Source organism: Felis catus, chromosome D1 (assembly GCF_018350175.1).
Source record: "Felis catus isolate Fca126 chromosome D1, F.catus_Fca126_mat1.0, whole genome shotgun sequence".
Classification (NCBI taxonomy): Eukaryota; Metazoa; Chordata; class Mammalia; order Carnivora; family Felidae; genus Felis; species Felis catus.
In genome coordinates this window covers 82,899,022-82,926,863 of record NC_058377.1, presented here as the reverse complement: position 1 = coordinate 82,926,863, position 27,842 = coordinate 82,899,022, and the positions used below count along the sequence as shown (strand labels likewise).

The 27,842-nt window shown below is 37.7% G+C and overlaps 1 protein-coding gene and 1 pseudogene across 11 annotated transcripts in view; one reads left to right on the top strand and one right to left on the bottom strand.

The window, feature by feature from the left end:
* The window catches only part of METTL15 (methyltransferase like 15), a 289,458-nt gene that overhangs the window by 39,707 nt on the left and 221,909 nt on the right, over positions 1-27,842 (bottom strand). For 3 of the 11 annotated variants that reach the window (XR_006586464.1, XR_006586465.1, XR_006586472.1), the window contains 4 exons: positions 20,760-20,988; positions 5,477-5,585; positions 2,251-2,387; positions 377-511 (listed from right to left, as the gene is read on the bottom strand). The gene's annotated coding sequence lies outside the window, so the exon portion shown is untranslated. The remainder of the gene's footprint in view (positions 1-376; positions 512-2,250; positions 2,388-5,476; positions 5,586-20,759; positions 20,989-27,842) is intronic. The other 8 variants (XR_006586468.1, XR_006586469.1, XR_006586466.1 and 5 more) reach the window with 5 other exon arrangements.
* LOC101083450 lies at positions 14,067-14,415 on the top strand (annotated as a pseudogene).

The window sequence follows — 27,842 nt, the reverse complement described above, 5'->3', positions numbered from 1 at the left end:
ATGATGCATTTTCTTTTCATTACATTTTTCAGATTAAGAGCCTACCACAACAGTAGCCTATGCTTAACAGGAAGATAAGCTTTCTGTTTCTGGTTCAGAAACTTGGAAAAGGGAACATTTCAAAAGTTATTTTATTGGCATATTTCAGTCAAATGTCTAAAAATCCATAATGAGATGAGCAAGGGCTGCATTAAGTAATTTTTATTTTTAGAAGATTCTTCTAGTTTCCAATGGTCGCCACCAGATAGTCCTGTAAGGTTTCCCCCAGCCCCCAAAAGAAAATGATTACTTGGAATTGTGGAACCATTGAGACATGGCACCAAACATAGAAGCTTTGGGAAAAACTACTTTAAATTTTGGAAAAAAATTGATATACCTATAGGCCCTGTGGCTAGGAGCTTGGGCATTGTGGCTCCATCCTTTGTCTTTCTCCAGCTCAGCTCTCCATTAGAGGGAGAGACTGAGCCCTGCAGTCCGTGTTTCCCAGGATCCCAGATCAGCTGTCTTCTGGCTGAGTTTTGACAAAGAAAGACACGGGTCAGAGATTGAATAGGGTGGGAGAGAAGCCAGGGCCTTTCTCTTCCTGCCTCTCTACCTGAGGCATCTTCTCAACATTTGCTTCTCCTTTATGGCTACAGCTCCTTGGTTTCATGGCTCAGCAGGTTTGTCTTAGTTCCAGCTTCCACCTGATGACTCCCTGGGCATTAATACCACTACATGTTCTATCTTTCTAGCTCAGAGATGGTAGTGATTTCCTGCTGTTTAACTTTGGAATACCTTACTACCTCCTCTGTGGGTCTCAGAACTTCCATCACCTGTGTAATAAATCCTTGAATTAAATTCACTGTGTTGGAAAGTCTTAAGGTGGTTTCTGTTTTCTTGGTTACACTCTGATAATATAATGCATTGATTTTTTTATTTTTTTTATTATTTTTTTTTAACGTTTATTTATTTTTGAGACAGGGAGAGACAGAGCATGAACTGGGGAGGGTCAGAGAGAGAGAGGGAGACACAGAATCCGAAACAGGCTCCAGGCTCTGAGCTATCAGCACAGAGCCCGACATGGGGCTCGAACTCACGGACCTCGAGATCATGACCTGAGCCGAAGTCCGACGTTCAACCGACTGAGACACCCAGGCGCCCCAATGTTTTTTTTTTTTAATTGGAGAGAGAGAGGGTGCAAGTAAGCGAGGGTGAAGAGGGAGATGATCCCACGAGGGGCATGGGGACGGGGGCAGGGAGAAAGAGAGGGAGAGGAGTGGGGCTCATCAGAAAGGGGGCGTATGTTGGGCGCCTGGGTGGCGCAGTCGGTTAAGCGTCCGACTTCAGCCAGGTCACGATCTCGCGGTCCGTGAGTTCGAGCCCCGCGTCGGGCTCTGGGCTGATGGCTCAGAGCCTGGAGCCTGTTTCCGATTCTGTGTCTCCCTCTCTCTCTGTCCCTCCCCCGTTCATGCTGTCTCTCTCTGTCCCAAAAATAAATAAACGTTGAAAAAAAAAGGGGGGGCGTATGTTTACCCCAAGTGGGTCTCGAGCTTATCCGAAGCGGGTCTCAAGCTCACCCAGAATGAGGCTTGAACTCAAGAACCGTGAAATCATCACCTGAGCGGAAGTCAGATGCTGAGACTGAGCCACCCAGGCTCCCTATATGCATTGACTTCTGAAACAATGCACATGACCATTAGTGCACTAATAGGAATGTTAAGGACCCGGGATACAGTAAGTCACTATATATATATATATATATATATATATATATATATATATATATATATAATTTTTTTTTTTTTTTTAGGATACTACATTAAATGAAGCGTAAATTGTGGAACAAACAGCCCCAGCAAGAGCCAGAAGACTAAATCAGAGGCACCAGAAGAATCTGGGAACTTGATTGCCCTTTTTTTTTTCCTCTCTCCAGATAAAACAATATATAGGTGAGCAGTGAATGCAAGAATAATCACTCACCTATTTATCAGTCTGACTTTGGGCCAGCAGGTTTGTTATTGCTGCACTATTATACAGGCTACACTAAGATGTTCATTAGAATAGCTCAAGGAAACATCTGAAAATATTATGTCTGGTGTGTTAACAAAACAAGTGCCAAATATTGTATAAACCAAAATCACAGAAACGTCTGCCTTCATTTTGATCTCATTCTTTCATTTACTCATTAAGTTCCTACTGTGTGTCATTCTTCTATGTCCTATAAATATATCCCTGAATAAGGAACAACAACAAAAAATAATCCCTTACTTGTGTAGAGCTTATGGTCTGGAGTGGGTAGAGGTGGTATTTGGACCAGTATCAGCCAACAGGTGGTAAACTTCATATGAAAGACAGTCAATTAACACTTCGATATGTTTTCTAAGCTATTTCCGTCATCTTAAATCCTAAAAGGAAAAAAGAGATTGTCGTCTTACTCTCTAAAATACAGTTGTATAAAGGTACTGGATTTGAAGTTTGGCAAGTTTTGCTTTGAGTTCAAGTTCTTTACTAATTTTTTAAACCGTTTTATTTATTTATTTGTGTGTTTGTTTAATTTAAATTCAGGTTAGTTAACATACAGTGTAATCTTGGCTTCAGGCATAGAACCCAGTGATTCATCTCTTACATATGACACCCAGTGCACATCTCAAAAATTGCCCACCATAACCACTGTCACCGGTTTAACTCACCCCACCCCCCACCCTCTCCTCCAGCAATCCTTAGTTTGTTCTCTGTATTTATCAAAGATCACTCACATAGGCTCCCTGAAGTAATTTTAAAAGTAGAAAATTATGTTGAGATTAGAGATATTTAAGTTTGGAAAACTGAAATTAGTGAATAGCTCTCATTTTCGTTTTATTCTTGGTTTTCAGCAAATGGACCATGATGTGCTTGTGGATTGTTGCTGCTGTTCCAGAATTGGGGGTTTTATGTCATTAATTTTTCAGATTTATTTTTCTGCCTTATTCAATATCTCTACATCTGTGACTTCAACTACAGTTTCCTTTTTTTTAAATGTTTACTTATTTTTTGAGAGAGAGAGAGAGAGAGCATGAATGACGGAGAGCCAGAGAGAGGGGCACAGAGGATCCTAAGGGGACTCTGCACTGACAGCAGTGAGCCCAATGCAGGGCTGGAATTCACAAACTGTGAGATCATGACCTGAGCCAAAGTTGGACGCTCAGCTGACTGAGCCACCCAGGCACCCCAATTACACTTTCGTTAGAACAGTTTATAAGGTCCCATGGTCAATGAGAATATATTCTTTCTATTTTATTAAATCTTTTTTTCTCTGTTCTTCAGAGTAGATAATGTCTATTTTCCTATCTTCAAGTTCAATAACTTCTTTTTTTTTTTTCCAGTTTCCAGGCTGCTGTTAATACAATCCAGTCAACTTTTTAAGTGCCAGACAGTGTGTTTGTTAGTTCAATTTGGTTCTTTTTTATAGTTTTCATTTTTCTGAGATTTCTCATTGTATATCTCCTAATACACCTTTCCTTTTAAATTCTTAAACATATATTTTAATAGCTAATTTAAAATTAGTACTCCTAAATTCTGAGTCATCTAGGATTTGTTTCTTTTGGCTTCTTTATGTCAAAATTATTGGTCACCTTATTTTTTATTTCTTCTTATATCTAGTAATTGTTAAAATTTTTATGCAAGACATTTAAGGTAACATTACATTACACATATACATATATTATACATGTATATATAAACATATATACATTTAGGTTAAATCACATTATAATGAGTCTGATTATTTCATCTTCCTTTAAAAGCTATTAAGTTTTGTTCTGGCAGGCAGTAAAGTAGCTCCTTCTTTTAAATGTCCTCTTTTATGGTCTCACAAAGTGCCTCCTATTCCTTCAAGTACATTGGACCAACTTCCTCTACCATAAAAACTATCACACTATCAAAATATCTCTTTTCAGGAGAAAAGAGTCTATACAAATGATCAGCAATTCAGAAGTTGTGCGTATTAGAATTCAAGATCCATTTCATCCTTTTATTTCAAGGGTACTTCTGTGTGAAGAACCCACTACACAGATTTGCATATGTATTATTTTGTATTACCTATAAAAATTAAATCCTGTAAGAAACTAATATAAATTTTGTAAAGTTTAAATAGTCTTTCCAAAATCAGTTTTAAAAAACATCTTAGTATAAAAAGCTTAATTTGAAAAAAAGGATTATAATTTCAGGGAAGGAGTACAACACTTTCATGTTTCAGATTTTCTGAAATTAGAGGAAGTAAGAACAGTATATTACAAAATTGGAATGGTGCAGTCAATATGATGTGTCTTATGTATATCACTAAAACTATAACATGGGCTTTTTCACATCTCTAAATGATCTTTGAAAAATGTGATTTTTGATAACATTTTATTGCATGGATCATTTACTTACCCATCCCCCTATTATTAAAGATTATATTGTTTTCAATTTTTTATTATCAAATAAATAATTGTCCCCATGTATGATTCTTTCCTTACAGTACACTTCTGAAATAGAAATGGTGGGAAGAAGAATGGGAATAAAGATGGCAGCACATGAAGCCAGTGTAATGTAGAGAGAAAAGCTTGAAGCTCAGAAAAAAGAGGGTGGTTTTAGCTAGCATTGTTTTCGTAACTGAAATGAGAAGGAAGGCATGCCAAAGCAACAGGGTTTCATAAAATAGTGGCTCTGAATTTCCAACAATCATTGGAAAATGGGAGCTTAGACCAAAGACTTGTAAAGCTCCAGCAGAATTCTCCATAGCTGAGTATCCATTGTGTGGGATTTTAATAGGTGTTACATTAGGGAAGTGTTCTGAGGTATAGTGACTTTGAGAAATACAGACTTAAAGCGAGACAAGATTTTTGCTATTATGTTTTACTGCAGGACTTCCCAGAACCTTTAATGTTCTTCTATGTTTTTTAACACACCAAACAGAGACTATAACATGGAACAATTCCCAAACTTATTTGGCCACAAAATCTTTTGTGCACTAAAGTATCTTGAAAGAAGAGTGTTCTGTGGAACACCAGATTGGGCAAAATACTTGAACAGGATTGAGGAAAAGTAAATTATAGTCAAGGCCAGTGGAAAAACCACATCAGTTTAAGTTATAGATTAGGTTAAATTGTTTAATGGCAAGCATTGCATGTTTTGAAATCTTGATTTCAATTTAAATTCCTTATCTCTTTAAAAATGCCAAACGAGCTATATTCTTCTTTTGTCAGTACATAGCTCTACACAAAAGTAGGATTTGGTGGACTGTGAATTTTATCTCATCATGACATGTTTTTGTGGAGGCCATATAATGAGGTGACAAAGTCCCAATGTAGGAGTTAAAATAGAGTCATTGGCTCAGCCACTAGCTAACTTTGTGACCTTAGAAAATTAACTCAGGCTCCCTGAGCTCTGCTTGGCACAGTATACATATACAATAAATGGTTGGATCAATGAATGATTTGAACTAGATGTTCAGAAACTTTTCAATCATTCTCACCTGGTGTCATTCATGGACTTCAGGAAGATCTAACCAGCTTCTCTGTGACTAAGCTCTGATGATAATCTTTTTCTCTAAGACCCACAGCATTTTTAATAATGATGCTATACTGTAAAGACATAAGTCAAGAGGAAGACAGATAGTTCAACTTCCCATCAATAATTAAGATTTAAGTGCATTTCTGTCCTGCCTTTTACCTAGACAGATATTTGTGCCCCAGAGATCAGGGACCTTGCTCAACTACATTTTCTGTATTTATCTCCATAGTTCCAGGTTGGCCTATGGTTTATTTGCCCTCACAACAGAAATGTTCAGTCTGGGGTTACTAAGCTTCAGGGGCCCCTTGAACCCCATGAAACTGTGTATAAACATTTTCTTTTTACATGAGAACATTCATCTTTCTGGAGACACACCCCATGGCTTTCAGTAGATTTTCAAATGGAATTTTAAGTCCCTCAAAAATGTTAAAACTTACTGCTTATAGGTTTCTTAAGGTTTTTGAGAGGTACATGAAGAACAAAACAGGCACAAATTAATGCTCAAGTTCAAAATACTAGTCTAAGTTACTGCTACAGTAATTTATCTATCATCAGAATCATCATCAACCTCAGGGCACAGTAATCAGCGCAATTGCTAAAAGGAAAAAAAAAAGCTATTTAAAGGGATTTTCTCTTCCTCTTAGCTTCCCAAGATCCCAACTGCTACATGGAAAAAATAAAATAAAATAAAAAACAAACAAAAAATCCTGTAGGAAAAAATATCTTAATATGTTATAAAAACAGCAATTAACCAGATAGAAGTGTCATCATTGGCAATAAATGAGATAATATTTACCCATTTATTAGCCACGTAGAGACCTTAAAAAGAAACATTTCTATAGGATTGTTCAGTGTCATCAGAGTGCCTATGAAATAGTCCACAGTGATTGGACCTTTTTTGGAGAGGAAAGCCTGCCTGCCTGTAGGTAATTTGGCTATCTTTAACCTAATCCTGATTCATTTTGGTGATATATTACCTTCTGCATGCTCTTGAGTTCCAGGTCCCAATTTATTAACTCCTATTCTAGATTAAAATCACATATGTGTCTCCATGCACCTCTGAACATCACTGTGTGATAGTGTGGGTGATGATGGTGATAGCTGATATTGGTCTAGTACTTAGTATGTGCCTCACAGAAAGCCTTGGAGGTAGTGACTATTATTAACAAGTTTACAGACAAGGAAACTAAAATATGGAAAGGTTATGTAAATTATCCTGGATCACAGAGATAGCAAGCCCAAACCAGAACTTAAGCCCAGTCACTCCACAGTTTATTATGCTACTTGGCCTCTATTTGCTCATATATTCCTCATTTCTCGTCAACCCAATTTTTTCCATGTTTGTTCTCCTCAGCTCTCCCACTCAGAATGTAAAGTTCCTTATATATTCAACTTCCATAAACTTCCAGCATTTTCTGCTGGCTAAAATGGAGTGGGATTAAATGGAGTCATCCTAGTGACCTAGGATGACCATTTAGGGACCTTGACCGTCATACTCCTTGTTGGTCAATTATGTCTGAATTCAGTTGTTTAAGAAAGGATGTTGAAACATTTATGTTGCAATGGCCTTAACAAAGTTGGAGTTAAACTCTGAACAGTCAAGTTTAATAAATTATATGTAGAGGTTTTATGGATCACATGTAGAAGACTAGGTATACTGGGCTGGCCAGGGATAGACACTACATTGATGGCTATTTCCCAAAGCTTGGCCAAGACTTTTCTTCAGTTCTGTGCTATCTGTGCTAGTATTTATTTAATATTTTGATTTAAATATACTCTTTTTTTAGTTAAATGAATATATTTATAAATGAAAGCTTATTTCATCACAATAAATGGAAAACTAGTACCATCTAACCTAAATAGAGGGCAATTTTCAAAGCAAACACAGAAACCATGTTGTCAAATTCTATCTAGATTTATGGCCTTCTAAGTCTAAGTTTCATGCTTCTTTCTTATTGTTAAAAGGGGAAATTATGTAGTATTAGAGAAAAACTAGTACTAAACTAGGATTTCTCTTTGATCCAATCAGAAGAGTTAAAGGGAAATAAAGAAGAGAATAACTTTTATTACTGTATGATTTACTCTTATTTAACGCCCTGTCTGTGCATTACCTAAAATTCATCTTGAGTAATACTGTCCAATAGAAATATAATGCACAGCATAGATAATTTAAAATTTTCTACTAGTCACATTAAAAAAAGAAAAAGAAACAAGAGCTTAATTTCAATATTTTATTTAAACCCAGATATCTAAAATATTATTTCAATATATTTAAAAATATAAAACTTACTGTGTGAGATATCTTATACTTTTTTCTTACAGTCTTTGAATCAGGTATGGATTTTACACTTATAGTACATCTCAATTCACACTAACCACATTTCAAGTGGTCAGTAGTCACATGAGACTAATGTTACAGTAATAGCACAAAAGCCCCACACTGCTTAAGGAAATATAAGCTGGAATCAGGAGGTCTGGGCTCTAGGACCCTTTGTGATTAACATGGTTATGACCCCTGGCAGCCAGTTAACCTTTCTGACCTTCATTTCTGTGCCTCAAAAGTAAGAGGATTTCATTGGCTGTCCCTGTGGTTTCAAGCTGTCCTGCTCTTGTCCTGCCATTTGTTTCTTTCCTACTGAAACTTTACCTAAAGCTTCAATCCTACTCTCAGAAATCTCCAAACAACAAGTTGTACCATAACCTTTCAAAGGTACACATTGTTGGTGAATATTGTCATAGAAGAGCAGATACAGGGATGGTTTATACATAAAAGTTACAGTGCCTTAAAGCAGCCTCAAAAGAAGCAGCAAAGCACATGAAAAATCAGTGTTCATCTGCATGTTCTATCATTCATTAGTTAACTTATACATCCATTCATTCAACCAACGTCCATTGATCCTGCTCTGTGTCAGGCCCTATGTCAGGTGTTGGACTTAGACAGTTGAATAGGATACAATCTCATCAGTGGTAGGATGGGTTGGGAAGAGTTTGGAGAAACAGTGTGACAAGTACCATTGACTGAACTCAAGTTTCAGAAGCAAAGAAATGGGACTCTAAACCCAATCTAGGGCATCCTGGAGAAGTGGACACTTAAACAATGAATAGGAGGTAGCCAGGCAATAAGCAAGAAGAATGTTTTAGATACAGGAAGCAGCAGGTACAAAGGCCCAAAGGCAAGAGGTGTATCTGGAGAACACCAAGTAATTGTCATCAGATTCAAGGTGGAGATGGTAGTGAGAGATGACAATGTTGAAGTAGTAATTAGGGTATAGATTTGGAAAGGTCCTCAATGACATCTAAGGATTTAGACTTTGTACTGAAATGAAGAGCACTGAAGACTACCAGTTGGTTGCAAAAAATATTTATATTTGATGAGTATCTTTCTGTCTGCAGAGTATAGAAGGAATAACAAAGAGCCAAGGAGATTGGTTAGGAGACTGCTTCAGCAATCAAGACTTGAGAGAAGGAAATGCATTGGAGAGACATTTAGTAGGGAGGATCCATGGATTGAATTGACTTGTTGCTGCTGGTGAGGGAAAGGGAAGAGGCAGAAGGAATGATACATGTTTTGGCTTAGTTCGCTAATAGATAATGGTGATATTCTCTAAAATAGGGACAAGAGAAGGGGAAACAACTTTATTGACCTGGAATCTTCCATATTTTGTAGAAGTTCTGGGAACTACTAAAGCAGGCTTGGGTAGGCTTTGGAAGGTTGCATGCACAGGAAGTGGATGCTTATCTTTGGTAGGAGTTATACATGTCTATTTCACATTCACTGGTAAGGAAACAAATGGATCAAAATATACAATAATATGAAGCTTTACTGCATAGTTTAAAATTACAGGGTTGTTTTTTTTTTTTCATAGAGACCTTGAATCTTGCTGAAAGTAAGATAAAAGATGTTCCAGCAGTAACTTAGCTATCCTGGAAGTATCTTCCTACAAGAGTGATATGGCCTCTAAAGTTTATGAATTACAAGGGAACAGTGTCTTTTTTTGTTTTTTCTTTTGTTGTCATTTTTGGTCTCTTTTAGCCAGCCAAGATGAGGATTGAGATCTTCATCAAAGCCAAGTAAGAGCTTCCCTTGGTTCAGGAAGGACCAAGTGCAGGTTTGCTGAGAACTATGAAAGCATTCAGCTGTTTATTCCCAGGTGTGGCACTGGTTGCCTTGTACGGATTTCACTGGTGCTGCTGTTTACAATTCTCATTGCAAACACAAAGATTAGAAAAGGACACCAAATAAATGAGACAGCAATCATCAAGACAATTACTCAATAAAAGAACAGAGATAAAAACAGTAGGGTCAACAAAAGGAAAACCATATAAATCACACAAAAGATGAGAGAGAACCAGTGAGTCCTCTTCTCCAAATCTGGAAAAATGAACATGATTTTTTTAAATCCTGATATTTAAATAAAAAAAATAGATTAAGTAATTACTTCTTTGGGGAGGTAAAAGCCCCCAAAAGGATCCTTTCCAAGCAGATATTCTTAGACAGAAAGCCATAGTCAGCTGATTCTTCCTCCAGGCAAGTAATAATAATACCAATAAAAATAATGGATTCCCTAATTTAGGTATTTCATTAAATTGAATCACAAATATGGGAGTCTCACGTCCACTTGAAATCAGCCAATTTTTGTCAACATTAAAATGGCAACAGATACCACTGGGCATGTCATTTATTTATGGGGAACTTTGCCAAATAAAAATCTATTGTTTGCTGTAAGGAAAACTCATTGGCTATTTTTAAAACAGAGATTGGTAATGATTTCCTCTTGACAACTGTTCACACACACTAGTGTGTGCTCATCCTAGTCCAGTGGAAACCTTGCAGTTAAAAAGATTTCAAATAAGTCACTGCTCTCAAGTGTTTTCAATCCTGTTCAATTCAGCGCTGAATGAAGCTGGTTAGGAGGGAAACTGCTTGTCTTTCCAAATTCAGTGTTCCGAAAACACGTTGTTATAGTTAGTGAACACTACATGAGCCATCTAAATTTAGCAAACATTTTCATTCCCTTGCCCAAGCCCACCCACCGCAGTGGATGGAACTTTGATTTCATCCACCCTCATCTGGTTAATGTAAACCCCTTGGGTTCTACAAAGCCTGCTGAGCAAGAAAGCTGAATGCAGAAATGTTAGGAAAATATGTAACCTTTGGACCTAAAGAGGAGTGCAGGGGTGGGGGCAACTAAGACTACATTGACTAATTTCAGTTGGCTTTTAAACTATTCCTCACCTTATCCACATCAGATCTCCTTTGTTTGCCTGGGGAGCACTGGGAAAGATGCCTAACTAGGGGAAGCTGGCTTGCTGTTTATCTGAGGAGCTGGCCTTCAGCACTCATGGTGCCTCACCTCTGAGCAAAGGTCAGGTTAGGACATCATAGCTCCCTTCCATGTTGATGACTGTGAGTGCAATCATGTTTAAAAATTTGTAGGTTTAACATGGAGTCTGGATTACCAAGGTTGAATGGAAGCTGCCTTGTACAGTATAGGACTGCTGTAGGGAAAGAAAACTTGCTCCATACAATGCTATACATAGTAGGTTGTCAATAAATTATGGGTGAATAAATAAATTGTAGCCATCTCTAAGCAAAAGGCCAAATCTATGGTCCTGAATCAAATCTCCAGAGCAATTTTTCTCAAACTTTACTGCTTAAGTGCAGCAAAGAATGTGAGGAGGTAGAGAAAAAAGAATGATCTAAGATTAGGCAAAAACAGGTCATTGTAGGAATTTCTTTGAAGTCTTAAAAGTTCATGCAAATTTTATACTCCACCCCATAGTAGGATATAAACATTTAGCTTATGGTTTCAGGTACCATGCTGCCAAATAGTGTGGGTAACATGGCAATTTGTCATTCTCTCTGTTATGTTAACTAAAGAAAAGTTTAGAAAAAGACTTTGTGAATGACATATCTACCTTGAATTTATATATCAAATGTTTGTGTAAATTATATGTAAATCTTTTTAATTTTATTTTTGGAATTTCATTATCAATCAGTAGATGCATTTTGATGTTTTCAAATGATTAGAAAGATTTTATACCTTAATATATTGAGGTCTGTATTAGGGGAGAAAAGCAAGTAATGAATACAGTAAGTAACCTTGTATTAACCACTTGGTATGTATCTGTCACTACTACAGTATAGAATTAGCTATTAGAAAAAAATTGCTAACTAATATTCCAACATATGTGCTATGAAGATAAATGATTTAAAAAAAAAGCCTCTTGACATTTAGATACATTGCTTTATAATAACACCTTCTACAAATACAATGAGGATGCTATCTACAAGTTTTCTTCAGAGAGATGAAAATAAAGTTCCATTTTCCCTTTCTTATAGTAGCTGCTACAAATAAAAGAGAACAAAATTTCCCTACTTTTAATGCATTGAAAATAATCCACACTTACACCATAAGTGCTGAGTTCTTATACTTAGATACTAAGTTCCAGTTGTGAGTTTCAGGCAAGTGTGATAAATACTAAAATATGCAAATTAGATTCCTATTGTTCACTTGGGTTATGTTTTATTAGTGTTACCCAAAATTCTTGGATATTATATAATATATTGGATATTTTATATATCTTGGATATATGTATCTTGGATATTGGATCATATATATATGATCTCCATCCCTGCAGCATTGTCCAAAATCAGGGCCAGGGGCAGACTTTTATATCTCCATGTTGACCAGGGGACATAACCTTAGGTGAAGTAGCTGTCTTCAGGATAAGGCCAATCTCCTCAGGGGCCTCAATCATGAGCTATCAGTCATCAACATGCAGCCAATAGGGGAATTAGTGTTTCAGTCTTAAAGCAGGTAGGATGGGTAATCAGGCCAACATACTACAATGACTACTACAGTAACCTCTGTTCGGTCTCCAGGATCATACAGGAACTCAACTACTTTCTGTTAGAAGGCAGACACAGTATTCTCACTATCCCCATGCCTTAACACAGTGCTTGACACCTAGAAAGTGCTCAGTGAGTTTGTTGACTAGCATTCCCCTGAAAATCAGAGTCAGGCTTGTGCTTCACGTGACACTAAGTTCAAAAGGACAAACAATCTTGGGTTCCAAATTGTGAAGGCAAAATCAAGTCCCTTTTGAAGTAGAAGGAAATTGTGGGCAAGGATAATTGTCAGATAATGTCAGAGAATGCTGTGTATAAAATATACATGTGGAAGAAACTCTCCTAAATTGATTTCATTATATTTTATTTTAATTATGACTGGTTTATTAGAATCAGCTCACTGCTTCTGCAGATTTCAATAAGTAGTGTGTTTGGTGGGAAGGAATCTGCTAAGATGTAATCTTAAACATGGATTGTTTTGAATAAATGATTTCATTCATTTAGCTTATGCTTAATACATATTCATTTGTGTATCAGGGACCATGATGTGCATATAAAGATAAGTAGTGCTTGACTATTTCATAGTCCTGGGAAGAAACCAGCACAAACTAATGATTATAGGAAATCAAGGTAAGAATTTTGTTGGAAAGGACAGAAGAGCCACTTCCAGAAAACAGCAGCAATGGTGTCATTAAAAAGATGAAGTTTCATTAATGTCTTTATGTGTATACCTCTCTTTCAGTGTAGAATCTAGTTATAAGAAAAATATCTAGGGGCACCTGGGTGGCTCAGTTAAGCATCTGACTTTGGTCAGGTCATGGTCTCACAGTTTGTGAGTTCAAGCCCCGCATAGGGCTCTGTGCTGACAGCTGAGAGCCTGAAGCCTGCTTCAGATTCTGTGTCTCCTCTCTCTCTCTGCCCCTCCCCTGTTCACATTCTGTCTCTCTCCCTCTCAAAAATAAATAAACATTAAAAAAATAAAAGAAAAATATCTAATATCTTCAGTGCATGTGGACCTCCCAGCATAGGAAGATTAGAACTGAGTCCTTAAAACATTCTAGGAATTTTTTAGTATTGAGAAGTTTTGTCTTCTGCCATCTCTAAGACCACACTCCTTTTTATAACTTCCATCCCCCCTATTTGTGAGCCACAGTGTGTCATTGAAACATCAAAAGGAGAACAAAAAGAAAATTAGACCCAAATACGACTGAATGTGATTTTCAGAGCTGTACAAATTGAATAGTACCAAAATTCATACAAATTCCTCAACATTTCTGTTGTGGTGAAAGATTTTCTAATTGTTCCTGCTCCTTCCCAACTGCCCTTACAAAGATATATTTTTTGTTGTTGTTAACCATCTGCTAATTAACAGAAATGGAACTCTTATGTGTCATAGAGCCTTGTGACAACCAAATCTAATTGCTCAAGATTGATCTTTCCTTCCTTTATCTGTCTTCTTTCCTTCTTCCTTCCTTCATTAATCTTCGAGCAAAGTATAAAGTACAAGGATAAAAAGGCATGACCCCTACATATATGCATATTGATACATACGTGTATATGATATATATGTATATGCATGCACATACATACAGTGCACACTTGCCATTTTAAATACATATATAGTAGTATGCAGAAGAGGCAGTTACACAATTTGGGAAAGAAATTCAAGGAAGGCGTCTCTCGGGTCCTCGTTTCCAAGATGGCCAAGAAAAGAAAGAACAATGGTCATGCCAAAAAAGGCCGCAGCCACGTGCAGCCTTCTGGCTGCACCAACTGCATCCATTGCGTGCCCAAGGACAATGCCATTAAGAAGCTCGTTATCTGGAACATAGTAGAGGACGCCGCGGTCAGGGACATTTACGAAGCGAGTGTTTTCGATGCCTATGTGCTTCCTAAGCTGTATGTGAAACTACATTACTGGGTGAGTTGTGCCGTTCACAGCAAGATAGTCAGGAATTGCTCTCATGAAGCACAGGAAGGACAGAACACCGCCACCCTGATTTAGACCTGTGGGTGTTGCCCCACGACCTCCACCAAAGCCCATGTAAAGAGCTAAGTCCTTAAGGATTGAAGAAAAACTGTTCTCTGGAAAAATAAAACAGAGATTATACTTAAAAAAACAAAAAAGGAAATTCAAGGAAGGCTTCCTGAGGATTAACACCTAAGTGATAAATGATGATGTGGTAGTAGCTACCCTTCAAGATGGCCCCCAAATGATCTTCATCTCCTGGTGTTCACATCCTTGTGTAGTGTCTTCCCACAGTGAAGCAGGGCAGACCTGCATGACCAAGAGAGGACTGCAGTAAAAATGTTCTCTAACTTCCAATGCTAGAAAACAAAAGGCTTTGCACCTTCAGCCTTGGTCTCTTGGATTATTTGCTCTAGGAAAGCCAGCCCCCATGCTATGAAGACTCTCAAGCAGCCCTAAGCAGCGGCCCATGTAGAAGGGCCACCTGCCAACAGCCAGCCCCAACGTGCCAGCCATGTGATTGTGCCACTTTGAAAATAATCCTCCAGTACAGTTAAGTCTTCAAATGGCTCCAGCTGACACCTGACAGCAACCCTTGAAAGACCCAAAGCAGAATTGCCCAACTAACCCACTTCCAAATTCCTGCAGAGACACTCTGAATAATAATAAATATTTATCATTGCTTTAAGTTATTAAGTCTTGGGGCAATATGTTACACAACAATAGAAGACTAATATAGTTGGGCAGGCTTAGGCAGGTGAAGGTCATGGGAGTTTAGTGAAGAAGGAAAATGGAAGGTGTTCTATGAAAAACAGAAACAACAAAAGCTCTGAATATGTCAGGAGCTAAAAATGAAACTCTAGTGCAAGAGAGTTAATCTTAGGATAGAAAAGTTTTTTTGTTGTTGTCGTTGTGGGTTTTTTCTAATGTGGTTGGAGAGGTAGCCAGAGCCAAGACATGAAGTGTTTTATTAGTTAATAAATTTGAAGTGGATCCCAACAAAGATTCTCAACAGTGGACTCTCTGCATCTCTAGGTTCAGCGGAATTTACAGAGTTAAAATCTTTGTGGGCATAGTCTTCAAATATGCTTTTTAATAACATCCTCAGCTGATTCTCAAGTCCATGCAAATTTAAAAATGTGGTGACAAATGAAGAGCAATTGACAACTTTTTAAGAAAAAAAGAACTTAGTCAAAACTGAGTTTCAGATGGACCATGGCAGCTATGTGGTGAGTGGATTGGAGAGGGACAGACTGTTCACTGGCAGGCAGTTAAAACAGTTTCCACAGGGAAAGCTGCTTGCTTTCCAATCAACCTATCTGAAATCTCATGTCTGATATCTGCTTATTATCCAGGACATCAAATTCAGACCTAATCTGGCCTTTAAAATCTAGCAATAGACCATACTATCTAATAATAGCTAATGTTTAGTGTACATTTATTATCTGCCAGGCATGTTAAGAAGCACTTTTATAACGCATAGAGAAGCTAAGTGAGTAGTTCAAGGTCACAAAGCTGGTAAGTGGCAGAGCCAGGACTCAAACCCAGAGCCAGTGTTCTCACTCAGTGTCTTCTAATGTGGTTCCTGTACTTCACAGTTTGTTATCCTGCAATGGGGTCCCCATGGAACACTTATCTATTTACCTTCAAAAATTTCTTGGGGCGCCTGGGTGGCACAGTCGGTTAAGCGTCCGACTTCAGCCAGGTCACGATCTCGCGGTCTGTGAGTTCGAGCCCCGCATCAGGCTCTGGGCTGATGGCTCAGAGCCTGGAGCCTGTTTCCGATTCTGTGTCTCCCTCTCTCTCTGCCCCGCCCCCGTTCATGCTCTGTCTCTCTCTGTCCCAAAAATAAATAAACGTTGAAAAAAAAATTAAAAAAAAAATTTCACATAGCTAGTTGATCTTCACCACTCTGATTTTCTGTATAGCATTTATCCTCCTGACATGTTTTCTCTGTTCCTAAAGCAGTGGAGAAAACACCAGCTCTAGAGTCTGTTGTGTTCAAATCCTGCCTTTGATTAATTAGATATATGATCTTAGAGAAGTCTTTTAAACTCACAATTTGTTTTCTCATCTGTAAACTGGTAATTAAAAAAATGTTTATAAGATTATTGTGACAATTGGGTAAGAAAACATTTTTAAAATGCTTAGTATACCTCCTGGCCCATATGAGGTGCTCAATAAATGGTAATTTTCTGTCTCTTTCCTGTCAATGTCTTCTACAGTTCAGAGGTCACAAACTCATGAACTTGAGAGCCATATGCATCTACTAGATACATTTAATTTGGTTGGTATAATGTTTTTTTGATGTGTGTGTTAAAAAATACATAGCATAAAATTTACCATCTTAATCATTTTTAAGTATACAGCACTATAGTGTTAAATATATATACATTGTTGTGAAATAGATCTCTAGAACTTTTTCATCTTGCAAAGCTGAAATTCTATATCTATGGAACAACACCCCCTTTTGTCCCTCTCCCTAGCCTCTGGCAACTACCATCCTACTTTGTGTTTTAAAGAGTTTGACTACTTATACAGGTAGAAACATGCAGAGTCTGCCTTTTTGTAACTGGCTTATTTAACTTAGCATAATCTCCTCCAGGTTCATCTATGTTGTAGCATATGCCAGAATTTCCTTCTTTTTAAAGGCAGCATAATATTCCACTGTATGTATATTTCACACTGTTTTTATCCATTCATCTGTCAGTGGGCATTAATGTTGCTTCTGCTTTTTGGAACTTTTAAAATTAATTCTGCAATGAATATGAGTGTGCAGTATCTCTTCAAGGTCCTGTTTCAATTCTCTTAGATATACACCCAGAAGTGGAATTGCTGGATCATACGGTAATTCTATTTTTAATTCTTTGAGGAACTTCCATATTGTTTCCTGTAGGGGCTGAACCATTTTACATTTCTGTTAAAAGTGCATAAGGGTGGGGTGCCTGGGTGGCTCAGTTGGTTAAGTATCTCGGCTCAGGTCATGATCTCAGGGTCATTAGATGGAGCTCCACGTCACGCTCTGCACTAAACATGGAGCCTGCTTAAGATTCTCTCTCTTCTGCTCTCTCAGCCCCTCCCCCACTCACTCAGGTGCACACATGGGCAAGTGCTCTCTCTCCCTCCCTCTCTAAATAATAATAATAATAATAATAATAATAATAATAAAAGTACACAAGGGTCCAATTTCTCTACATCCTCACCAACACTTGTTATTTTCTGTTTTATTTGTTTGTGTGTGTGTGTGGGGGGGTGTTTGTTTTGCTTGTTGTTTTGTTTTTATCTCTTTTTGCTAGTGGCCATCTTAATAGGTGTGATGTGATATCTCATTATGGTTTTTATTTGCATTTCCATGGTGATTAGTGATGTTGAACATTCTTGTTGGCCATTTGTATATCTTCTTTGGAGAAACTTCTGTTGAAGTTTTTTGTCATTTTTAAATCAGTTTATTTGTTTTGTTATTGAGCTATAGGAGTTCTTTATATATTCTGGATATTAACCTCTTATCAAATATATGGTTTATGAATATTTTCTTTCATTCTGTAAGTTGTCTTTTCATTCTGTTGAGTGTTTCCTTTGTGGTAGTTTTTAAGTTTGATGTAGTACCGTTTGTCTATTTTTTCTATTATTGTTTGTTCTTTTGGTGGGTCATATCCAATAAATCATTCCCAAATCCAATATCATGGAGATTTTCTCCTATGTTTTCTTCTAGGAGGTTTATAGTTTTAGGTCTGACATTCAGGTCTGTCTTAGTTTATTTAGGCTTATTATCACAAATACCATAGACTGGATGACTAATGAACAATAGAAATGTATTCTTTACAGTTTTTTTTTAAGAATATACTTAAAAGAATGCTTGTTTGTTTGTTTGTTTGTTTGTTTGTTTATGTCTGAGAGAGAGGGAGAGCACAAGCAGGGTAGGGGCAAAGAGCAAGGGGGGTGTGGGGGACACAGAATCTGAAGCAGCCTCCAGGCTCTGAGCTATCAGCCCAGAGCCTGACATGGGGCTTGAACCCATGAACTATAAGATTATGACTTAAGCCGAAGTTGGACATCTAACAGACTGAGCCACCAAGGCACCCCTATTTCTTACAGTTCTGGGGGTAGAAAGTCCAAAATCAAAACAGAAGCAAATTTGATGTCTAGTAAGAGCCTGCTTTCTGATTATTAGTTGACTATCTTCTTTCTCTGACCTCATATGGCAAAATGGGTGAGGGAGCTCTCTAGAGTTTCTTTTATAAGAGTATTAATCCCATGCATGACGGTCCACCCTCACAACCTAGTCACCTCCCAAAGGTCCCACCTCTAAATATCATCAGATTGGGGGTTAGTTTCCAACGTAATTTTGCAGGGACACAAACATTCATTCACTGGGCCCCCAAAATTCATGTCCTTCTCATAGCAAAATACAGTCATTCCATCCCAATATCTCCCAAAGTCTCAACTTATTCCAGCATCAACTCAAAAGTCTAAAATCCAAAGCCTTATCTAAATATCATCTAAATTAGATAGAGGTGAGACTTGAGGTATGATTTATCCTGAGGCAATTTCCTCTCCAGCTGTGAACCTGTGAAATCAAACATGTTATGTGCTTCCAAAAGACAATTGGACAGGCATAGAACAGGCATTCCCATTCCAAAAAGGAGAAATAGAAAAGGAGTGACAAGTCCCATGTAAGTCTAAAATGTAACAGGGAAAATTCTATTAGACCTTAAGGCTTAAGAATAATCTCTCTTTAGAGGTGCCTGGGTGGCTCAGTTGGTTAAGCATCTGACTTCTGCTCTGGTCACGATCCTATGGTTCATGGGTTTGAGCCCTGCATCAGGGTCTGTGCTGGCAGCTCAGAGCCTGGAGCCTGCTTTGGATTCTGTCTCCCTCTCTCTCTGCCCCTCCCCCTGCTCATACTCTGTCTCTCTTTCTCAAACATAAATAAACATTTAAAAAATTAAAAAAAAAAGAACACTCTTTGGCTTGCTATTCTGCCTTCTGGAACCATAGGGCTAACATTGTCACCCCCAAGGCTTAGCAGAACATTCCTATGGCCAGCTCTCTGCTGGGGCCTGCCTCAGTAGTTCTCTCATCATGAGGTTGAAATCCTATGGTTCCAGGAAGCTCCATCCTTTGAAACCTAGGTAGAGGCAGTCGTGCCCCTTGGGCCTGTGGTGGCAGAGATGGCACCACACAGATGCCACCAAAACTTGCTGCCTGTTCTGCTCTGCACTGGGGCCCAGGGGAGCAGCACTTGTGGTGGCTGAGGAGCATGGTGCTATGGAGCAAAGAGCAGAGCCCTGAATGTGAGGCAGTGCTGGGTAGCAAGCACCAAGGTTCTTCAAGTGCCAGAAGCCTCTCCTTTGAAACTGTTCTACCCTATGGGCCCTTGCACTCTTTGCCTGTGATGGGAGTGGCAAATCTGATGATCTCTGAATTGCCTTTGGGGTCATTCTTCCATGGTCTTATAGAATAGCTCTGCCTCAAGTTAAGTTGGCCCACTTACACTTATTTCATTAAACTATCACATGGCTACACCCTTAGTGTTTAATTAAAAAAAATTTTTTTTAATGTTTATTTATCTTTGAGAGACAGAGCATGAACAGAGGAGGGGAGAGTGAGAGGGAGACACAGAATCTGAAGCAGGCTCCAGGCTCTGAGCTGTCAGCACAGAGCCCAATGCGGGGCTTGAACTCACGAACTGTGAGACCATGACCTGAGCTGAAGCCGGACGCTTAACTGACTGAGCCACCCAGGCGCCCCATAGTGTTTAATTTTTTTAAATGTCGAAAGGCTTAGAATTTTGTAAATCTTTTAAGTTCTACTTCCCTTTTCCTTAACAGTTCCATCTTTAAGTCACTTTTCTCTTCTCATATTTTCCTATAAGCAGTCAGGATGTGCCAAGCCACACCTTCAACACTTTGCTTAAAAATAGCTTCAGCTAAACATCCAATTTCATTGCTCAAAAGTTTCACCTTCCACAAAACACTAGAACATGAACACAATTCAGCCAAGTTCTTTGCCACTTTATAATAACAAGGATGACCTTTCCTCCAGTTTCCAATAACATGTTCCTCATTTCCATATGAGATCTCATCAGAATGTCCTTTACCATCCATATTCCTACTAACATTCTTTTTAAAATTATTTAGTATTCTCTAAAAAGACTGAGGCTTTCTCTACAGCTCCTTTCTTTTTCGAGCAATAAATAAAATCACCCTTAACAGTCCATTTATAACAATGTAGGTTTTTTCTAGCGTGCACCTCAAAACTCTTCCAGCTTTTGCCCATTAACCAGTTCCAAAGCCATTTCCACATTTTTAGGTATTTGTTAAAGTAGCACCCTACTTCTATGTACATATTTCTATTTTAGTCTGTTTGGGATACTATAACAATACCATATACTGGTATAAACAACAAAAATTTATTTCTCACCATTCTGGAGGCTGGGGAGTCTAAGATCAAGGTGCCAGCAGATTTGGTGTCTACTGAAGGTATGCTCCCTGCTTCACAGATGGCTGTCTTCTCACCATGTCCGCACATGTCAAAAGGGGTGAGGAAGCTCTCTATGATGTCTTTTATGAGGGCATTAATCTTTTACATGAGGGCTCCACTTTCATAATCAAATCTTCTCCCAAAGGTCTCATTTCTAAATACCATCACACTGGGAATTAAAGTTCAACATATGAATTTTGGGGAGGACACAAACATTAAATCTATAACAAAGTGTTTAATGTATTTTGAGTTACTTTTATTTTTTTTTTGATGGTAGAAAATCAAATTTACTAGTGTATATACAAGGAATCCACATAGATATGGGAATTCCAAAGACAGTCAGGCAACATATATGTGTGTATACACACACACACACACACACATACACATACACACATATATACATATATATAAATATACATACATATATCTGTAAATATTCATACATATATCTATAAATATACATATATATAGCTATAAATATATATATGTATGTATATATATATATATATATATATATATATCTTAGGGTTTTTTTTATATCGTATAAGATAAAGGTAAATTCACTATTTCCGTGGATATTCAGTTTTCCCAACACCATCTGTTGAGACTATCCTTTCCCTGTTGTGTAGATTCAGCAGCACCCTGTTGAAGATCATTTAACCATAGACATCAGGGCTTATTTTGGGGCTGTCTATTCCATTGTTCCATTGGTCTATGTGTCTGTTTTTATGCCAGTGCCATACTATACTTTTTTGATTACTATAACTTTGATTACTGTAACTTTTTAAAATCAGGAAGTATGAGGCCTCCAGCTTTGTTTTCCTTTCTTAAATTTGTTTTGGCTCTTCAGTGTCCTTTCAGATTCCATATGAATTTTAGAATAATTTTTTTCTATTTCTGGAAACAATGCCATTAGAATTTTGAAAGAGATTGCACTGAATCTAAAGATCATGTGGGAAGAATGGACATTTTAACAATATTAGGTCTTCTAACCCACGAACATGGATGTCTTTCATTTATTTGTCTTTTACAATTTTTTTATCATTTTGTAATTTTTAGTGTACAAGTCTTTCTTTTCATTATTATCTTGTTATATATTAACTAAGAACTATATTATTTGTAATTCATATAGAGTACCCACTTTTTCCTTTTCTCTTTCCCCACTATTTTATTTAAGGAGTGTTTATGGTGATTAATTTTCTAGTATAGTCTTGAGGCCATAGGATGTCCCGGTGCAGTGTGTCTGAATAAGAGCAAGAATTGACATGCTCAAATGTACAGGTGACCAAAAAAGGCCTTCTGCCCTCCAGTCTTTGGAAGCACCAGTGTGTAATTGGCATGACAAAAGCTACAGGATCTTAGGCCATGGCTCAGTGTTGCTGCCGAAACTGGGAGGTAAGGTAGGAGGTGAGTACAGGTGCTAAAAGCCCAAAGGGTGCCCATGCTGGGAAGTCTGTTACCCAGCCTGTGTGTCTCAGCAGCTACAAGTCTGGAAACCATGGGCCTTTGCTGTCTGGATCCCTTATTGGGTCCTGAGATGAAACCAGTGTGAGGTTTGGGAAAAGCCACTATGGTTCAAGCCAGTGACAGGCATGAGGCTTTGCCAGAACCCCAGGCATCCTTCCAGAGTTGCCCACATCAGAATTTCAGGCAGCCAGAATCAGGGTGGTGGGTCTCCATGAATGCCATACTTCCTGATCTCCTGTCCATTGTTCCAGCCTTGATCTCTCAAGAGATTAAATTATTAATCAAGAGATTAAATTATTAAATGTCTTTCTGCCTTAAATTTCTCAAGTGGTTTTGATTTTCCTGACCAAACCCTGTGAAATAAACTGATGCTGACCCGGGTAGAGACAGTTTCCAGTCCCCTCCTCAGTGAACACCAACCCCACATTACTGTCAAGGGGAGACAGAGACCCTCTTGAGCTGCATTTCAAGAAGAGGCAGAAAATGAAAACTCCATGTGATGGTAAAGAAGGATATGAAAGACCACCCTGGAATGAGTGTCTCTTCCTCTTCCCATCCAGAGGTCACAGAAAACTCCAAGTGCTCCTGCTTTGAGAGTTTGGTTGTCCCCAAAGGCTGATGGACTAGGATTCACCCTGGAACTCATACACTGTCTTTGGAAGTACTGTCCTAGTTGTTCTCTTGGAAATCAGGACTGGGACTGCAAGGCCTCCTCAGACATCTGGAGCTTTCTGGACACCAGAAACTCAGACTGGGTTTTGCTATGGGATAGGCACTCTTCATGTCTGAAGGCCTACAGCAGACTGAGTCTGTGGTGCCACATGAGATAGGTAGTCAGTGCAGTCAGTGTCAGCAGAAGCAGAGCGGCTGCTACTATCCTTGCAATAGAGGAATTGGTGCTGCTGGCACCACTGCTACCTCCATGTTGGTGTAGGTGGGCTCTGGTGCTTCAGCAGGTTATACACCATGTCATCAAACATGAGCACCCACAGCTCAGCCACAGTATGAGTTCGTGGGCCAGGGTGCCGGTATGGAAAGGTGAAGCACAGTGTGATGATACCTGAGTGAGTCAGTGGCTGCATCAGGGCTATAGCATGCATTCCTAAGGAAGAGTAAGGAGGCAAGGCCCATGAGCAGTGGCTGGAGAGGAGCAGCATTAGGACAATCAGCTTGTCCCAGGTCTGTGACCTACTTGGTTAAGTTGATTTCTAAGTAATTTATTCTTTTTTATGTTATGCTAAATGATTGTTTTTCTTCATTTTTTTTTCTTTTTTAAGATTATTTTTAAAGTTTATTTATTTTTTTTTTTTTGAGAGAGAGAGGGAGTATAGTGAAGGAGGAGCAGAGACAGAGGAGAGAGATAATCCCAAGCAGCCTTTGCACTGTCAGTGCAGAGCCTAATGTGGGGCTCAAAGTCATGAACATGAGATCATGATGTGGGATAAAATCAAGAATCAGACACTTAACTGACTAAGTCACACAGGCGCTGCTTTCTTAATTTCATTTTGGATTGTTCATTGTTAGTGTATAGAAATGCAACTGATTTCTATATGTTGATTTTGTATCCTGTGATTTTTCTGAATTAAGTTTTTAGTTCTGACAGCTTTTTGTGTGTGGAATCTCTAAGATTTTCTACATTTAAGATTATATCATCAGTAAATATCTTCCTTTCCAACATGGATGCCTTTTATTTCTTTTTCTTGCCTAATTGCTATGGCTAAAACTTCCAGTACTATGTTGAATAGAAGTGGTAAGAATGGAAACCCTTGCCTTGTTCCAGATCTTAAAGGAAAAGCTTTCAGTTTTTCACAATTGAGTATGACGTTAGCTGTGAGTTCTTCATCTATGGCCTTTATTATGTTGAGGTAGTTTCCATCTATTCCTAGTTGGTTGAGTGTTTTCATTATGAAACAGTGTTCAATTTTCTCTAAAATTTTTTTTGCATCACTAGAGATGATTATCTGATTTTTTGTCTTTCATTCTGTTAAAGTGGTGTATTACATTTCATATGTTAAACCATCCCTGCATTCCAGGAAAACATCCCATTGGTCATAGTACATAATCCTTTTAATGTTCTGTTGAATTTTGTTTGTCAGTATTTTGTTGAAGATTCTCGCATCAATATTCATCAGGGATAATGGTCTATGGGGTTTTGCTTCTTTTCTTTTTATACCTTTGTCTAGTAATCAGAGTAATGCTAACCTCATAAAATGAGTTTGAAAGTGTTCTCTTAACTTTTTTGGAAGCATTTGAGGATTGGTGTTAATTTTCCTTTAAGTATTTGGTAGAATTCTTCAGTGAAGCCATTTAGTCCTAGCCATCTAGTTTCTTTGTTGGAAGGCTATGAATCCTGATGCATAATTGATTTATTTATGATTTAATCTTAGGAGGTCTTATGTTTCTAGGAATTCATCTATTTTTTTCTGGGTCATCCAATTTTTTGGTATATAATTGTTCCTAGTAGTCTCTTATGATCCTTTTTATTTCTGTGGCAACAGTTATAATATCTCCTCTTTCATTTCAGGCTTTGTTGAATTTCCCTGTGTTTTTCTTAGTCTAGCTAAGGATTTGTCAATTTTGTTGATATTTTCAAAATACCAACTCTCAGTTTTGTTAAAAATGTTACTATTGTTTTGCTATTCTGTCTTTATTTCTACCCTAATCTTTATTATTTCCTTCTGTTAATTCTGGGTTTAGTTTGTTCTTCATTTCTATTTCCTTGCAGTATAAAATTAGGTTGTTGATTTAAGATCTTTCTTCTATTTTATTAATGTAGGTGATTACCATTAAAAACTTACCTTTTAGTTCTGTTTTTTCACCCCATACATTTTGGTATGTTGTTTCATATTCATTTATCCTAAGATATTTTCTAATGTCCCTCATGATTTCTTCTTTGACCTGTTAGTTGCTCAAGAGTATGTTGTTTAATTTCCACATATTTATAAATTTTCCAGTGTTCCATTTACTGTTGATTTTTAGGTTTTATTCCATTATGGTCAAAAAAGATACTTGGTGTGATTTCAGTTTTCTTAGATTTGTTAAAACTTTTTTTTTAACTGTTACATGGTTTGTAACCATATAACATGTGATCTATCCTGGAGTATGTTCTGTATGTACTCCAGAAGAATATCCATTTTGCTGTTTTGGGGTAGAGTGTTCTGTATATGTCTGATATGTTCAATTGGTCTATAGTGCTATTCATTTCCTCTATTTTCTTATTTATCTTATGGGTGGTTTTTCTATCTTATATTGAAAATAGGATATTGAAATTTCCTACTATCATTGTGTAACTATCTACTTGTCCCTTCGATTCTATCAATGTTTGCTTTATATAGTTAAATGCTCTGATATTAGTTGCATATATAATTGATATATCTTCCTGTGGAATTGATCCTTTTATCATTATATAATGTCCTTCTTTGCCTCTTGTGATGATTTGTGACTTATAGCCTATTTTTCCTGAATTAAGTATGTAAGTATGGCCACCCCTACTTTTTCTTGGTTACAGTTATATTGAATATCTTTTTCTATCTTTTCACTTTCAGCCTATGTGTGTCCTTATATCTAAAATGAGTCTCTTATAGGAGCACCCGGGTGGCTCAGTCAGTTAAGCATCAGACTCTGGCTCAGGTCATGATCTCTTGGTTTGTGAGTTTGAGCCCTCTGTCAGGCTCTGTGCTGACAGCTTGGAGCTCAGAGCCTGGAGCCTGCTTCGGATTCTGTCTCTCCCTCTCTTTGCTCTTTCCCCACTCGTGCTGTCTCTCAAAAAACAGAACTTTTTAAATGGGTCTCTTATAGATACGTTATAGTTGGATCTCATATTCTTGATCTATTCAGCCACTCTGCGTCTTTGATTGAAGAATTTAATCCATTTAAATTTAAAGGAAGGATTTACTATTGACATTTTGTTCACTATTTCCTACATGTCTTATAGTTATTTTATCCTTCCTTTCTTCTCTTCCTTCCTTATGTTTTATTGTTTTTTTTGTGTGTGTGGTAATCTGCTTTAATTCCTTTCTGATTTTCTTTTGTGTATCTTCTATAGGTTTTATGTGTTTGCATGGTTACTATGGGGATTACATAAAACATCTTATAGTTCTGGGGCGCCTGGGTGGCCCAGTCAGTTGGGCGTCCGACTTCAGGTCATGATCTCATGGTGAGTTCAAGCCCCGCGTCAGGCTCTGTGCTGACAGCTCAGAGCCTGGAGCCTGTTTCAGATTCTGTGTCTCCCTCTCTCTCTGACCTTCCCTCATTCATGCTCTGTCTCTCTCTGTCTCAAAAATGAATAAATGTTAAAAAAAAATTAAAAAAAAAATCTTATAGTTCTAACAATCTATTTTAAACTGTTACCAACTTCAATTATATACAAAAACTCTACTCCTTACATGTCCTTCCTAGTTTGTCAATGTCATAAATAACATATTTATATATTTTGTATGCATTAATATAGTTTTATAGTTATTTGTTACAATTTTATATTTTAAATTCTTTGCCAGAATCAAATATGATTTATGCACCACCATTAAAGCCTTCTGTGTTTGTTTACCATAGATTTATGATTTCATATGCTAATCATATTGCTGTTAGCATCCTTTTGTTTCAATCTGAAGGAGTCCACTTAACACTTCTTCTAAGGCAGGTCTAATGCTAGGTGTTGTTTATATGCTAGGTCTTTATTATCCCTTCTTTTAAGCATTTTGTAAATTTATTTTTGAGAGAGAGAGAGATACACAGAGTGCGAACAGGAGAGGGACAGAGAGAGAGAGGGAGATGGAGAATCCGAAGCAGGCTTCAGGCTCCGAGCTATCAACACAGAGCCAGATGTGGGGCTTGAACCCATGAACCGAGAATCATGACCTAAGCCAAGTCAGATGCCCAACTGATTGAGCCACCCAGGTGTCCCTTCCTCATTTTTGAAGAACAGTTTTGTGAGATAGAGTTTTCTTGGTTGGTAGTTTTTTGTGGTTTTTTTTTGTTTGTTTGTTTGTTTTTCTTTCATCACTTTGAATACATCTCCACATTTTCCTTCTGGCTGATATATCTGCTAAAAATCTAATGAGAGCTCACTTGTGTGTGGCAAGTTGCTCTTCTCATGATACTTTCAAGATTCTCTTTTTGTCTTTGAGTTTTAACAATTTGATTTTAATGTGTCTCAGTTTAGGCCTTGTTAGATTCCTCCTAGTTAGAGCTCTTTGAGCTTCTTCAACCATTATTTCCTCAAATAAGCTCTCTGTCACCTTTTCTCTCTCTTCTCCTTCTGCGACTCCTGTAATGCATATATAGTAGTCCCCCTTTATCTGCAATCTAGCTTTCTGTGACTTCACTTACCCGTGGTCAATTGCAATCTGGAAGAAGTTGATCCTTCCTCTGAAGTATCATCAGAATGTTAGTGGTAGCCTAATGCTATACCACAATGCCTACATCATTCACTTCACTTCATCTCATCACATAGACATTTTATCATCTCACCTCATCACAAGAAAGAGAAGAATGAGTAAAGTATAATATTTTGAGATAGAACACATTCACATAACTTTTATTATAGCATATTGT